Below are 12,687 nucleotides of genomic sequence, written 5' to 3'. Positions count from 1 at the left end.
AAAAAGGGAGGGGAACAGATAGTTGCAATTAGTGTGTTAAGTGCTGTGATGAGATAAATGTAAGAGGCTGTGGGAACACAGAAGGCACCTAACCTAGCCTGTGGTTTTCAGGGAAGACTTCCTAAAGAAGGGTATACTGAAATTGAGTCTTAATTATCAAGTAGGATTTAACCAGATCAACAAAGGAAGACAGAGGGAACACTATATGAGAAAGCATCAAAGGATGAAAGAGAATGGCATATCGTAATAACTGCAGATAAATCAGTGCAGGTACAGAGAAGGATGTGTGATAAACAGTGATAGAAAATATGAAAATAAGTGGAGCACAGAAACGAGCCTGAGCCTGGTATGCTAAAGTAATCTGGCACAATGCCTGGTATGTAGAAGGTACTCAGTTAATTTTGTTTGTCTGTTTTTTGCAGGCATGTTTGCACAAATTGGAAGAGAGAAACAGTACCTACTGAGGCCAATACTACAGAGGTGAGTAAGGAATGACAGCATGAAAATATTAAGAAATTCTCAGAATATAAGAGAAGACAACCAGATTTTTACATATATGTACATATTGATCTTTTTTTCCTAATTGAGGTAATTCATTTTGAGATTACAAGTGGGTTAATGTCAATGCATCTGACTAACATCTCATAGATAAACATGAAAAAATCAGTGGCATTTTCTGTAACAATTAATCTTTTTTAATAAATTTATTTATTTTATTTTTGGCTGCATTGGGTCTTCGTTGCTGCGAGTGGGCTTTCTCTAGTTGTGGTGAGCAGTGGCTACTCTTCATTGTGTGGGCTTCTTATTGCGATGGCTTCTCTTGTCATGGAGCACAGGCTCCAGGCACGTAGGCTTCAGCAGTTGCAGCACACGGGCTTGGCAGTTGTGGAACATGGGCTCAGCAGTTGTGGCTCACGGGCTCTAGAGCACAGGCTCAGTAGTTGTGGCTCACAGGCTTAGTTGCTCTGCGGCATGTGGGATCTTCCCAGACCAGGGCTTGAACCCGTGTCCCCTGCACTGGCAGGCGGATTCTTGACCACTGCGCCACCAGGGAAGCCCTGTAATAATTAATTTTGTCAACAACTACTGAGCTTTCAATATTTTATTGAGTTCCAAATGAGACAGCAGTTGTGATTTAAATTAAAAGCTAGTTCTATACAAATTGTTACCTGACCAATAGAAAAATCAATATTTATCTTTTCAAAATAATATATGGTTACTATATATGATTATGCAGGAATTTACTTGTAAAATTTTTAGCAATACCTTTATTTCTCCAGGTTCCATTTAGTAATATTTACCCCACACAGAAATTTGGTGTCTTAGCATGTTTGTTTCATTATTTAAAAAAGAAATGGGGAGCCACTGAAAAGCAGAGACTTGGTCAGATATTTGTTTTAGAAAGATCTCTCTGGAACCAACTAAAGTACAAACTGCAGTAGAGTTAGACTGGGCCAAGAAGAATAGTGTGAAAACATTCAAGCAAAGCAAAAGATGATTAAACTAAGACTTCTGCTTCAGGCCAAGATGAAGTAACAGGGATGGAATTCACCCTGCCTCATGAAACAACCAAAAAAGAAAAAAAAAAGACAAAACATATGGAACAATGGTTTTCAAGACACTGGACATCAGCCTACAATGGACAGTGATCTTGAGAGCTGGTAAACAAATGAGGCAAATCATACAACTGCCCCAGCTTATGGCTGTGAGAAAATTTCCAGGCCACTGTGCAGAGAGTGAAGCTAAGGTTGAGAGGGCAGAAATGGAAATACACTGTTGGGAGGTTCTTATACTATATGTGGCAAGAGGTACTATTATCTCTTGAAAATAGACTGTGATAAGTTAAAGATGTGTATTTTACCTCCTAAAACAACCACTAAAATGACAAAGCAAAAAGTTATGCCAACAAAGAAGATAAACTGGAATTATAAAAAATACTCATTAATCCAAAAGAGGGTAGAAAATAAGGAAGAGTGAACGAAGAACAGATAGGAAAAACAGGAAATGAACAGCAAGATGATGGACTCAGATCTAACCGTATTAATAAACATATTCAATGTAAATGGTTTAAACACCCCAATGAAAAGGCAGAGACTGTCTTATTGCAAAAAAAAAAAATCGGGCTCAATAATATGCTGTCTATAAGAAATGCACTTTAAATAGAAAAGCACAAATAGGTTAAAAATAGATGGAAAGAGATACACCAAACTAACAATTCTCAAAAGAAAGCTATATTAATATCAAAGTAGATTTCAAGGCAAAGTATATTATCAGGGATAAAGAAGGTCATTTCATAATAATAAAGAGGTCAGTTCATCAAGAAGACATAATAATCCTAGATCTGTATGCACCTAGTTAACAGACTTTCAAAATGAAGCAAAGACTCACAGAATTAATTGCAAGGAGAAATAGGTAAACCCACAATTATAGTTGGAAATTAAAATACTCCTCTCTCATTAATTGATAGAACAAGTAGGCAGAAAATCAGCAAAGATATAGTAGACTTGAAAAACCATAAACTGACATGGCCAGACTGAATTTTACAAAACACTCTACCCAACAAAAGCCAAGGGCACATGGAACATTTACCAAGATAGATCATGTTCACGTACATTTTTTAAGAAGTCTTAAAATATTTTAAAAATATTAAATATAAAGTATGTCCTCAGACCACAATGGATTTGAAATGCAAATCAATAACAGAAAAATCTCTAAAAAAATCCCCAATATTTGGAAACTAAATAACTTGCTTCTCAATAATTCATGAATCAAAGAAGATATCAAAAAGGAAACAAAGTATTTTAAGCTGAATGAAAATAAAAACAAAACACATCTTCTAAGATAGTGAAGAGCCAATACTAAGATATAAGACAGATTTCAGAGGTATGCATTTCTAGGGCAAAAATAATCCCTCAAGTTGGAACACATTAAGGGATGCTAAGTTATTAAAGACTATATCAGGCCCCCCAAAAAGGTGAAAATAAGCATTTACCATCAGTTGTGTTTTCATTTTAGATATTTAGATATTTTCACTCTGTCTATGCTATGAATAAAAGCAAAAAACTACAACACACTAGAATTTGTGAAACGCTGCTAAAGCAGGACCTAGAGGAAATTTATAGCACTGAACGCCTATATTAGAAAAAAAAAGAAAGGTCTTGAATCAATATCCTTAGCTTCCACATTAACGAACTAGAAAAAAAGAGCAAATTAAACCCTAAGTAATCAGAGGAAATAAAGTTCAAAGTAAAAGTCAATGAAATAAACAACAATAGAGAAAATCCTTGAAACCAAATACTGATTCTTTGAGAAGATCAATAAAATTAATAAAATCTAACAAGATCAGTAAAAAAAAGAGAGAAGACACAAATTACCAACATCAGGAATGATACATCATTACAGATTTAAGGCATATTATAAGAATAATAAGGGAATGTTATGAGCAAATGTATGCCAGTAAATTTTACAACTTAATGTAATGGACAAATTCCTTGAAGACACAAACTACAAAAGCTCACTAGAGAAGAAGTAAATAACCTATACCTATTAAAGAAATTGATACTGTAGGACAAAAAAAAAAACCCGTCCCACAAAGGAAAACACCAGGCTCAAACAGCTTTACTGGTGAACTCTCCCAAATATTCAAGGAAAAATATAACAATTCTGTATGAAGTCTTCTGAAAAAATTGAAGAGGAATACTTCCCAACGCATTCTATGAGGCCAGCATTATCCTGATACCAAAAACAAAGATATTTCAAGAGAAGAAAATGACAAACCAATATCCTTCACTAACAAAGGTGCACAAGTTTGAAACAAAGTTTTAGCAAATAGGAAATACAGAAAACAAACTAGTGGTTACCAAATGGAAGAGGGAAGGGGAGGAAGGAGAAAATTAGGGATGTGGGATTAAGAGATACAAACTACTATGTATAAAATAGATAAGCAACAAGGATATATTGTATAGCTCAGGGAACCATGGCCATTACCTTGTAATAACTTTTAATGGAGTACAATCTGTAAAAAACACTAAATCACCATGCTGTACACCTGAAACTAATATAATACTGTAAATCTACTATACTTCCATTTAAACATTTTAATAGAAAAATTAAAAATAAAATTTTTAAAAAGTAAAATCCAAATATATATTAAGAAGATGACCAAGTGGGGTTTATCCCAAGAATGCAGTTAGTTTAACATGGAAAAATCAGTCAATATAATTTATCACATTAGCAAACAAAAATAGAAAAACCAGGCAATCATCTCAAAAGACACAGAAAACTCATTTGATAAAATCCAACATGCATTTCTGATCAAAGCTCTCAGAAAACTAGGAATAGAAGGTAGCTTCCTTGATGTAACAAAGGTCTTTTACAAAAACAAACAGACAAACAAACAAAAAGACCCACAGCGAATGTTATATTTAATGGCGAAAGACTGAATGCTTTCCCTTTAATATCAGAAACAAGGTGAAGATGTCTGCTCTTACTGCTTCTCTTCAACACTGTACTGGTGATACTAACTAGGGCAATCAAATAAGAAAAAGAATTTTTAAAGGCATCCAGGTTGGAAAAGAAAAAGTTAAACTTTCTTTACCAGCAGACATGATTGTCTAATTTGAAAATCTGATGGTATCCTACTGATAAGTGAGTTTAGCAATGTTGCAGAATACAAGATCAATATATAAAATCAATTATATTTCTATATAAAGAAACAATCAGGAATTAAATTTTTAATACCATTTAATAGTAAAATGTATGTTATGTATATTTTACCACAATTTAAAAAATACTATTTACAATAGGAACAAAACCTATGAAATGCTTAGAAACAAATATGAAAAAATATATGAAAGACCTATATCCTGAAAACTACAAAACATTGCTGAAAGTGTTATCTCCTGAATAAATGGAGAGATATACTTTGTCCATAGGTCAGAAAACTAAATATTGTTAAGATGTCAGGTCTCTCAAACTAATCTATAGATCTGATACAATCTCAGTCAAAATCCCAGTAGGGTTTTTTGTAGAAATTGACAAGCTGGTTCAAGGACAAACAGCCAAAACAACTTTGAAAAAGAAAAACAAAGTTGGAGGGCTAATACTGTCTGACTGAAAGAATTACTATAAGGCTATTGTAATCAAAATAGCATGGCATTGACATAAAGACAGACAAATAGATCAGTAGATCAGAATAGAGAGTTCATAAATAAACCCATGTTTATATGGACAACTGATTTTTGACAAAAGGTGCAAGGCAATGCAGTGGAGAAAGGATAGAATTTTCAACAAATGATTCTAGAACAATTGGGACATCCACAAGCACAAAAAAGAACTAAAATCCATACTTAACACCATATACAAAAATTAATACAAAACAGATCATAGGCTTAAATGTAAAACCTAAAACTATAAAACTTCTAGAAGGAAAGGTAGGAGAAAATGTTTGTGTAAGCTTGGGTTAGGCAAAGATTCCTTATACATGATACCAAAAGCATGATCCATAAAAGAACAAATTGATAAACTGGACTTCAGAAAAATTAAAACTTTCTGTTCTTTAGAAGACACTGTAAAGAGAATGATAAGCCATAGACTGAGAGAAAATCTTTGCAAAGCGTACGTCTCATAAAGGATTTATATCCAGAATATATACAGGACTCTAAAAACTCAACAATAGGAAAACAAACAACCCAATTTTTAAAAAGACATAAGATTTGGACAGATAATCCACCAAAAAAGATATATGAATGGCAGTTAAAGCACATGAAAAGATGCCCAACATCATTAGTCATCAGCTAAATGCAAGATAAAACCACTATGTAATAACACTACACTATTAGAATAGCTAAAATTTAAAAGACTGACCATACCAAGTGCTGGTAAGGATGTGCAAGCACTGAAAGTCATACACTGCTGCTGGGAATATAAAATGATACAACTACTTTGAAGATGGTCCAACAGTTTTTTAAAAATATATACCTACCATGTGATCTAGCCATTCCATTACTAGATATTTAACTAAGAGAAAAGAAAATATGTGCCCATTGAAAGACTTGTACATGAATGTTCATAGAAGCTTTATTTGTAATAACCAAAAACTGGAAATAACTCAAATGTCTATCAGCAGGTGATGGATAAACAAACTGTGGTATATTTAGACAATGGACTACTACTCAGCAATAAAAATAAATAAAATATTTATATATGCAACAATATGAATAAATCTCAAAATAATTATGCTAAGTGAAAGAAGCCAATTTTTTAAGTGTATATTATATTATTCCATGTATATAAAATTCTATAAAATGCAAACACACCTATAGCAGCTGAAAGATCAGTAGTTGTCTGAGAGGTAGGAGGGGAGAGATCACCAAAGGCTGTGAGAAAAATTGTAGGGGTGATGAATATATTCACTATCTTGATTGTGGTGATGGTTTCACAGTTGTATACATGTGTCAGAACTTTGAAAATTGTACATTTTAAATATTTATACCTTATTTTATTGTCAATTACAACTCAGTAAATCTCTTTCAAAAGAGGAAGTTGAGCTAAAACAGTATCATAGGAGATGCACATAAAATATATTAAAGAGGTAGAATCCTCAGGACTTGGGAACAGAAATAGGTAAGAGATGCTCAGTTTCCTTTATTAAATGTGGATACAAGTAAGACATTTTACCCTCAAATAGCTATGTAATATAAATAGAAAATGACTGTGATAAGTTCATTTTCTTCAGATAACAAAAAACAACCAGCGTTGATGTAATGATTTAACACATCATGGTAATTTTATATTTATACCTGAAAGAATGTAAGAGAAAGAAAAAGCCAGTTGTACCTTTTCCCCAAAAAATATAGCAACAAACAACTATGGTTGAGGAATTTAACTAAATGACTTGAAGATTCACTTAGCAAAGTAATTTTTAAATAGCTAAAAGAACAGAACAAATAGATCTCTCATCAGGTTTATATAAAAGCAAAAAGGGGATGCCAACTCTTTTATATTGATCTGACTTTTGAAATGGTTTATACAAAAGTCCAATGCCACCTGGCTCCCTGTGTTATGTCAACAGAGAGGCCAGTTCTGCTGAGTTTTCTCCCTAAAACCCTCCTGGTTCTCCAGTACTGCTCTACTGCTCCTATAAAAAATCCTGTCCTACAAACGAACAGACTGAATAGGAGATCTGTCAGCTTATTTTCTTATTTCCAAAAGCCTAGTAGAAAACAAACATCTTCTCGGGACTTCCCTGGTGGTGCAGTGGTTAAGAACCTGCCTGCCAATGCATGGGACACGAGTTCAATCCCTGGTCTGGGAAGATCCCACATGCTGCAGAGCAACTAAGCCTGTGTGCCACAAGTACTGAGCCCATGCGCCTAGAGCCCATGCCCCGCGACAAGAGAAGCCACTGCAATGAGAAGCCTGCACACCGCAACGAAGAGTAGCCCCTGCTCACCACAACTAGAGAAAGCCCATGTGCAGCAACAAAGACCCAATGCAGCCAAAAATAAATAAATAAATTTATTTTTTAAAAAAACAAAAACATCTTCTCAAGACAAAGTTCAGAGTGACACTAGAATACCAGGTTATTTTGCTTTTAGCTGGAATCATACTCTTTAGTTAGAATCAAAATTGATGGTTAAGGTGCCTTTGATCCATAAAAATGGGTAAAGAAATTATTAAGAAATATGCTTTGTTTGGCAGACAACATCTTTTTAAATCTCATGTCCACGAAAAGGGAGAAGAAACAGTAACACTGCACTTTGTTTAGAAGAATGGAAGCCATGCTTTAGAAGGGAATCCTCTTAGGTCAATGCCTCCCACCACCCTTCACTACAAAGGGCATCATTACTGTATCCATTGGCTCAAACATACAAACAATTCTACTGCTCAAAGATTCTACAAAATTCACCTGGCATCTCTTCTGTTAAAGAACTGCTACTCTGGGCTTCCCTGGTGGCGCAGTGGTTGAGAATCGCCTGCCGATGCAGAGGACACGGGTTCGTGCCCCGGTCTGGGAAGATCCCACATGCCGCGGAGCGACTAGGCCCATGAGCCATGGCCGCTGAGCCTGCGCGTCCGGAGCCTGTGCTCCGCAAGAGGCCACGATAGTGAGAAAAAAAAAAAAAAAAAAAAAAAAAAGAACTGCTACTCTCCCTGCCTCAAGGATCTTAGAGAGATTGGAATTTGCAGCACCCTTCAACTCTTGCCACACACACATACTCTCTTCTCTCACTATTACTACCCTACATAAGTCTGTGATCCAAACTATGCCAATCTGATTCTCCCTCCACTGTATCTGACTCTTGAGCAAAGACAGAGATGAAGAATGAATGTAGCCGAGACATATGAGAGTTACTAATTAGAAGAGGCCAATCCCATAGTCCCTGATGCTGGGATCCCTGGAGTTGCCCTTGTTCTCAACTCTTCCTCAGCTCTACTAGTTCAGCTCTTCCTTACTTAATGAGGAAGACTTAATTTTGTATAATAATGACTTAATTTTGTATAATAAAGAATTTGGCTGGTTTTTACCTTTAGGTCAATTTCCCTGATTATAGGAGTATCTTTGTTATTCATGGTAGGCCCTTGGGTCACACTTGAGTTCATGCTAATGAGATGACTCTGGATGGGGGCTGGTCACCAGAAAGATCAACCATGTGACTAGAGGACTGGGGCCTTGAGCCAGGTGATATCAGCCCAGCCTTTGGGGAGGAATAGAAGGCTGGTGATTGAGTTCAATCATGTGGTCAATCAATCATGCCTAAGTTATAGGAAACCCCAATGAAAACTCTGGACAATGAGGCTTGGTTGAACTTCATGGTTGCATTGATGACTGATGTGCCAGGAGGGCAATATGTCCTGATTCCATGGGGAGAGGACATAGAAGCTCCACATTCAGGACCCTACAAGACTTTTCCATATGGGTGTCTTCTTTTTGCTGGTCCTAATTTTTATCCTTTATAATGAAATTGTAGTCATAAGCATAGCACTTCCCTGAATCCTAAGAGTTATTTAGTAAATTATTAAACCTGAGGGGATTGTGGGAACCCCTGATTTTGTAGCCAGTTGGTCAGAGCACAGGTGGTCTAGGAACACCCAGAGCTTATGGCTAGTTTGGTGTCTGAAGTGACAGTATTCTTGTTAGGTATTGTGCCCTTTTCTTATGAAGTCTGCACTAACCCTGGATAGTTAGTGACAAAATTGCATTACATTATTTCACTTAATCACTCTCTTTCTGCTTCATCTTCCTCATCTGTAAATGGAGACAATCGTAATATTTAAACTTCATAAGGTTTTTGTAAGAAGTAAGAGTTAATATTTGTAAAGCACTCAGAACACTGCCTAGCACATATTAAGTATGATATAAACATTAGAGTAGTTTTGTAGTTGTTGTTGTTGTTTTTATTATTAAAGTCCAGAGCTGGCTAATGTAGAGATTATCAGGCTTTTCTGCTTAAATCTAAATAACACAAAGAAAAGGCTGGCCCCAACATTAGTCAGAAAATGTTAACAACATTAATCACATAGATGGTACTGGCATTAGTCAGCTAATGTTCTGAATACAAATGACCACTGCTGATATCTACATCATCTAGAAAAACTCAGGCCAGCCAGTTTGAGCCAGTGACAGAATAGTATATGTTTTTTGTAGCTCTGGAAATCATAATTCCAGAGAGATTAGGGGCCTTACTTGGAATGAAACAAACTGTTGGGAGAAATAGTACACAAGAAGGTTCTCACTTTTAGTTTGTCAAACCATCAGGCATGACACATGGTGAGCAAATCTTAAAATGGTACATATATATCACTTCTAGCTTAGCTATGAGCTACATCACTGTGCATTGAAATGTTTTTCTCTGCTCATCAGTAACGGGTACCAACTCTGCAAAACTCACTCCATTGTCTTCCATCTTCCTGTCATTTAGAACATGCTTGGTAGTGTTCCGATTAGTTGCTGAGTCCGGAAATAAAGTTCTTACCAGAAAATTGTCTTGAGCTGTTTTCTAATACTATGATTTAATCCCTCTGTTTCTGCCCTCTCTTGGTCACTTTCCCTTCCCAGCTACTTCTCTTTGGCTTTCAGAGAAGGTCAGGAATGCTCTCCCTGCCATCTTTCATTCTAAGTTCCTACTTTTGACACCCTCTCTTAAAACCCAGGCGCCATGGCCTCAAGTTATTACAGAAAAAGAAGAAAACTAAAATTAAATAGTACTGTTAGAAGATTTTTCCTGGCAGTGCTGGTATCATTCCAAAGATCATTTCTGTGCTTGATCTCTCATCAGTAGACAGCCTGAGTTGCTCAGGAGCTTATTAAACAAAAGCCCCCACAAGGATAACAATTTCCAGAAAGCTATCTATATAGCTAAATTATGCTTCTTCTAAATTGATTAAAAACAGAGTTAACAAGCATCAGCCTGTCCATCCTACAACCAGGATTAGAATCCAGGTCTTCCTGGGACTTCCCTGGTGGTCCACTGATTAGGACTCCATGTTCCCAGTGCAGGGGGTACAGGTTCGGCCTGGTCAGAAAACTAGATCCCACATGCCGCAACTAAAAGATCCTGCATGCCTCAACTAAAGAGTCCACATGCCACAATGAAGATCCCACAAGTGGCAACAAAGATACCGCATACCACAACTAAGACCCAGAGCAGCCAAATAAATAAATAAAATATTTTTTTAAAAATCCAGGTCTTCCTGTTTAAATCTAATGTTCTCCATCTATATTATAGATGATCCCTTCCAGAACTGAAATTCCAAAATCCTAGGTAAGAATTTTCTTTTTTAATTTATTTATTTTTGGCTGCACTGGGTCTTCATTCCTGCACGCGGGCTTTCTCTAGTTGTGGCAAGTAGGGGCTACTCTTCCTTGCAGTGTTCAGGCTTCTCACTATGGTGGCTTCTCTTGCCATGGGCTCTAGGCGCACGGGTTTCAGTAGTTGTGGCATGCAGGCTCAGTAGTTGTGGCGCACAGGTTTAATTGCTCCGCAGCATGTGGGATCTTACCGGACCAGGGCTCGAACCTGTGTCCCCTGCACTGGCAGGCAGATTCTTAACCACTATGCCACCAAGGAAGCCCCCTAGGTAAGAATTTAAACAAAAATAGAAACTGCCTCATTCCTACCAAAACTGGTCTTCTCTACAACCAGACCAGTGCTTTCAACCACGGTGGTATGGAAAAGCACTGGCCTAGAGAGCAGAAGGTCCAGGTCTAAGTCCTGGCTCCACTATTTACTAAATACAATGAACAAGTAACTTTATAAATTTAGGCCTGAGGGAGGAGATATGGGGATATATGTATATGTATAGCTGATTCACTTTGTTAATAAAGCAGAAACTAACACATCATTGTAAAGTAATTATACTCCAATAAAGATGTTAAAAAAAATTTTTTTAATTAAATAAATAAATAAATTTAGGCCTAAGGTTCCTCATCTGAAAAACCAGGAATGCTGGTGGTCACTTATTTTTAACTCTTCTTAGCAACAAGACATACCCTAAGAGACCCAGGGGAGAGATTGCTTCCATTCTTATTAGTATCAAAGGAAGCTCTAGCCATAGACACAAATGGAAGGCTAAGGCACTGTTTTTTCCTTCCCTGTCAAGCCTCATACAATTAGACATGCTCTTTCACTCAGAATTCTGAAGCAAATGCTCTAGGAGAAAAAAAAAAAAAGGTAATCATGGTTTAGCAGTCTTACACATGAAAAAGATCTAAAGAGCTAAAGTTTTAATTTTTTTTTTTTTTTTTTTTACATACGCGGGCCTCTCACTGTTGTGGCCTCTCCCGTTGCGGAGCACAGGCTCCGCATGCGCAGACTCAGCGGCCATGGCTCACGGGCCGAGCCGCTCCGCGGCATGTGGGATCTTCCCAGACCAGGGCACGAACCTGTGTTCCCTGCATCGTCAGGCAGACTCTCAACCACTGCGCCACCAGGGAAGCCCTAAAGTTTTAATTTAATAAGTTCAACATGAGTCAGCAGAGTGATTTGACTGCTGAGGGTACCAGTATCTAATCAGACTGCATTAACAGACACACAGGGTCCAGAACTGAGAAGCGGATGGTCCTGCTCGGCTCTGTGCTGATCAAACCACACCTGGGGGTCTGCGTCCAACTGTAGGACCCATGATCTAAGAAATACATTAACAAAAGTGTCCATATGCAGGAGACCAAGATGAAGAGGAGGCTGGAAAAAAATGTTTTCTTCAAAGAATTAGGGCTCCTTAACCTGGAAGAGAAGACTCGGGAGAGAGTTCAACTGCACTTCGACCCAACCTTTGAATCATCTAGGACTCAGCAGAGCCAGGACCAAGTGGGGAGCTTCAGAAGAAAGGGGCTGCCTCAAAAGGCCAGCAAGCTCCCTGTCTCTGGAGATGAAGCAGCCAAAGCTGTGAGGTTCCTTTGGGGGATGGGGGGAGCTGGTAAGGAGAGGTGTAGGGATAGGATAGGATTCGATAAGAATTCTAATGAGAACAACTCCAACTCTGTTTGGAGCATCTTTCCCTATTTACAGCACAGGGACTCTCTTCAGTCTTATTCAGTCTCTAAACAGTCTCTATTCAGTCACTGTACGTAGAACCATTTCAGTAATTTGCTCTTTACTAAGCATTTTATACTCATGTCCTTTAAAGGCCAAATTGCTACCCATCTTCTTCTCTCTTCTCTAAACCTTCCGGCAACTAGGATTG

At 37.3% G+C, this 12,687-nt stretch overlaps 1 protein-coding gene across 4 annotated transcripts in view; it reads right to left on the bottom strand.

The window, feature by feature from the left end:
• The window catches only part of STIM1 (stromal interaction molecule 1), a 190,742-nt gene that overhangs the window by 41,324 nt on the left and 136,731 nt on the right, over window positions 1-12,687 (bottom strand). The window lies entirely within an intron of this gene.

The sequence above is a fragment of the Phocoena sinus genome, chromosome 8 (assembly GCF_008692025.1).
Source record: "Phocoena sinus isolate mPhoSin1 chromosome 8, mPhoSin1.pri, whole genome shotgun sequence".
NCBI lineage: Eukaryota > Metazoa > Chordata > Mammalia > Artiodactyla > Phocoenidae > Phocoena > Phocoena sinus.
Note: the sequence above shows the minus strand (reverse complement) of the source record. Positions and strands in the feature narration are given on the sequence as shown.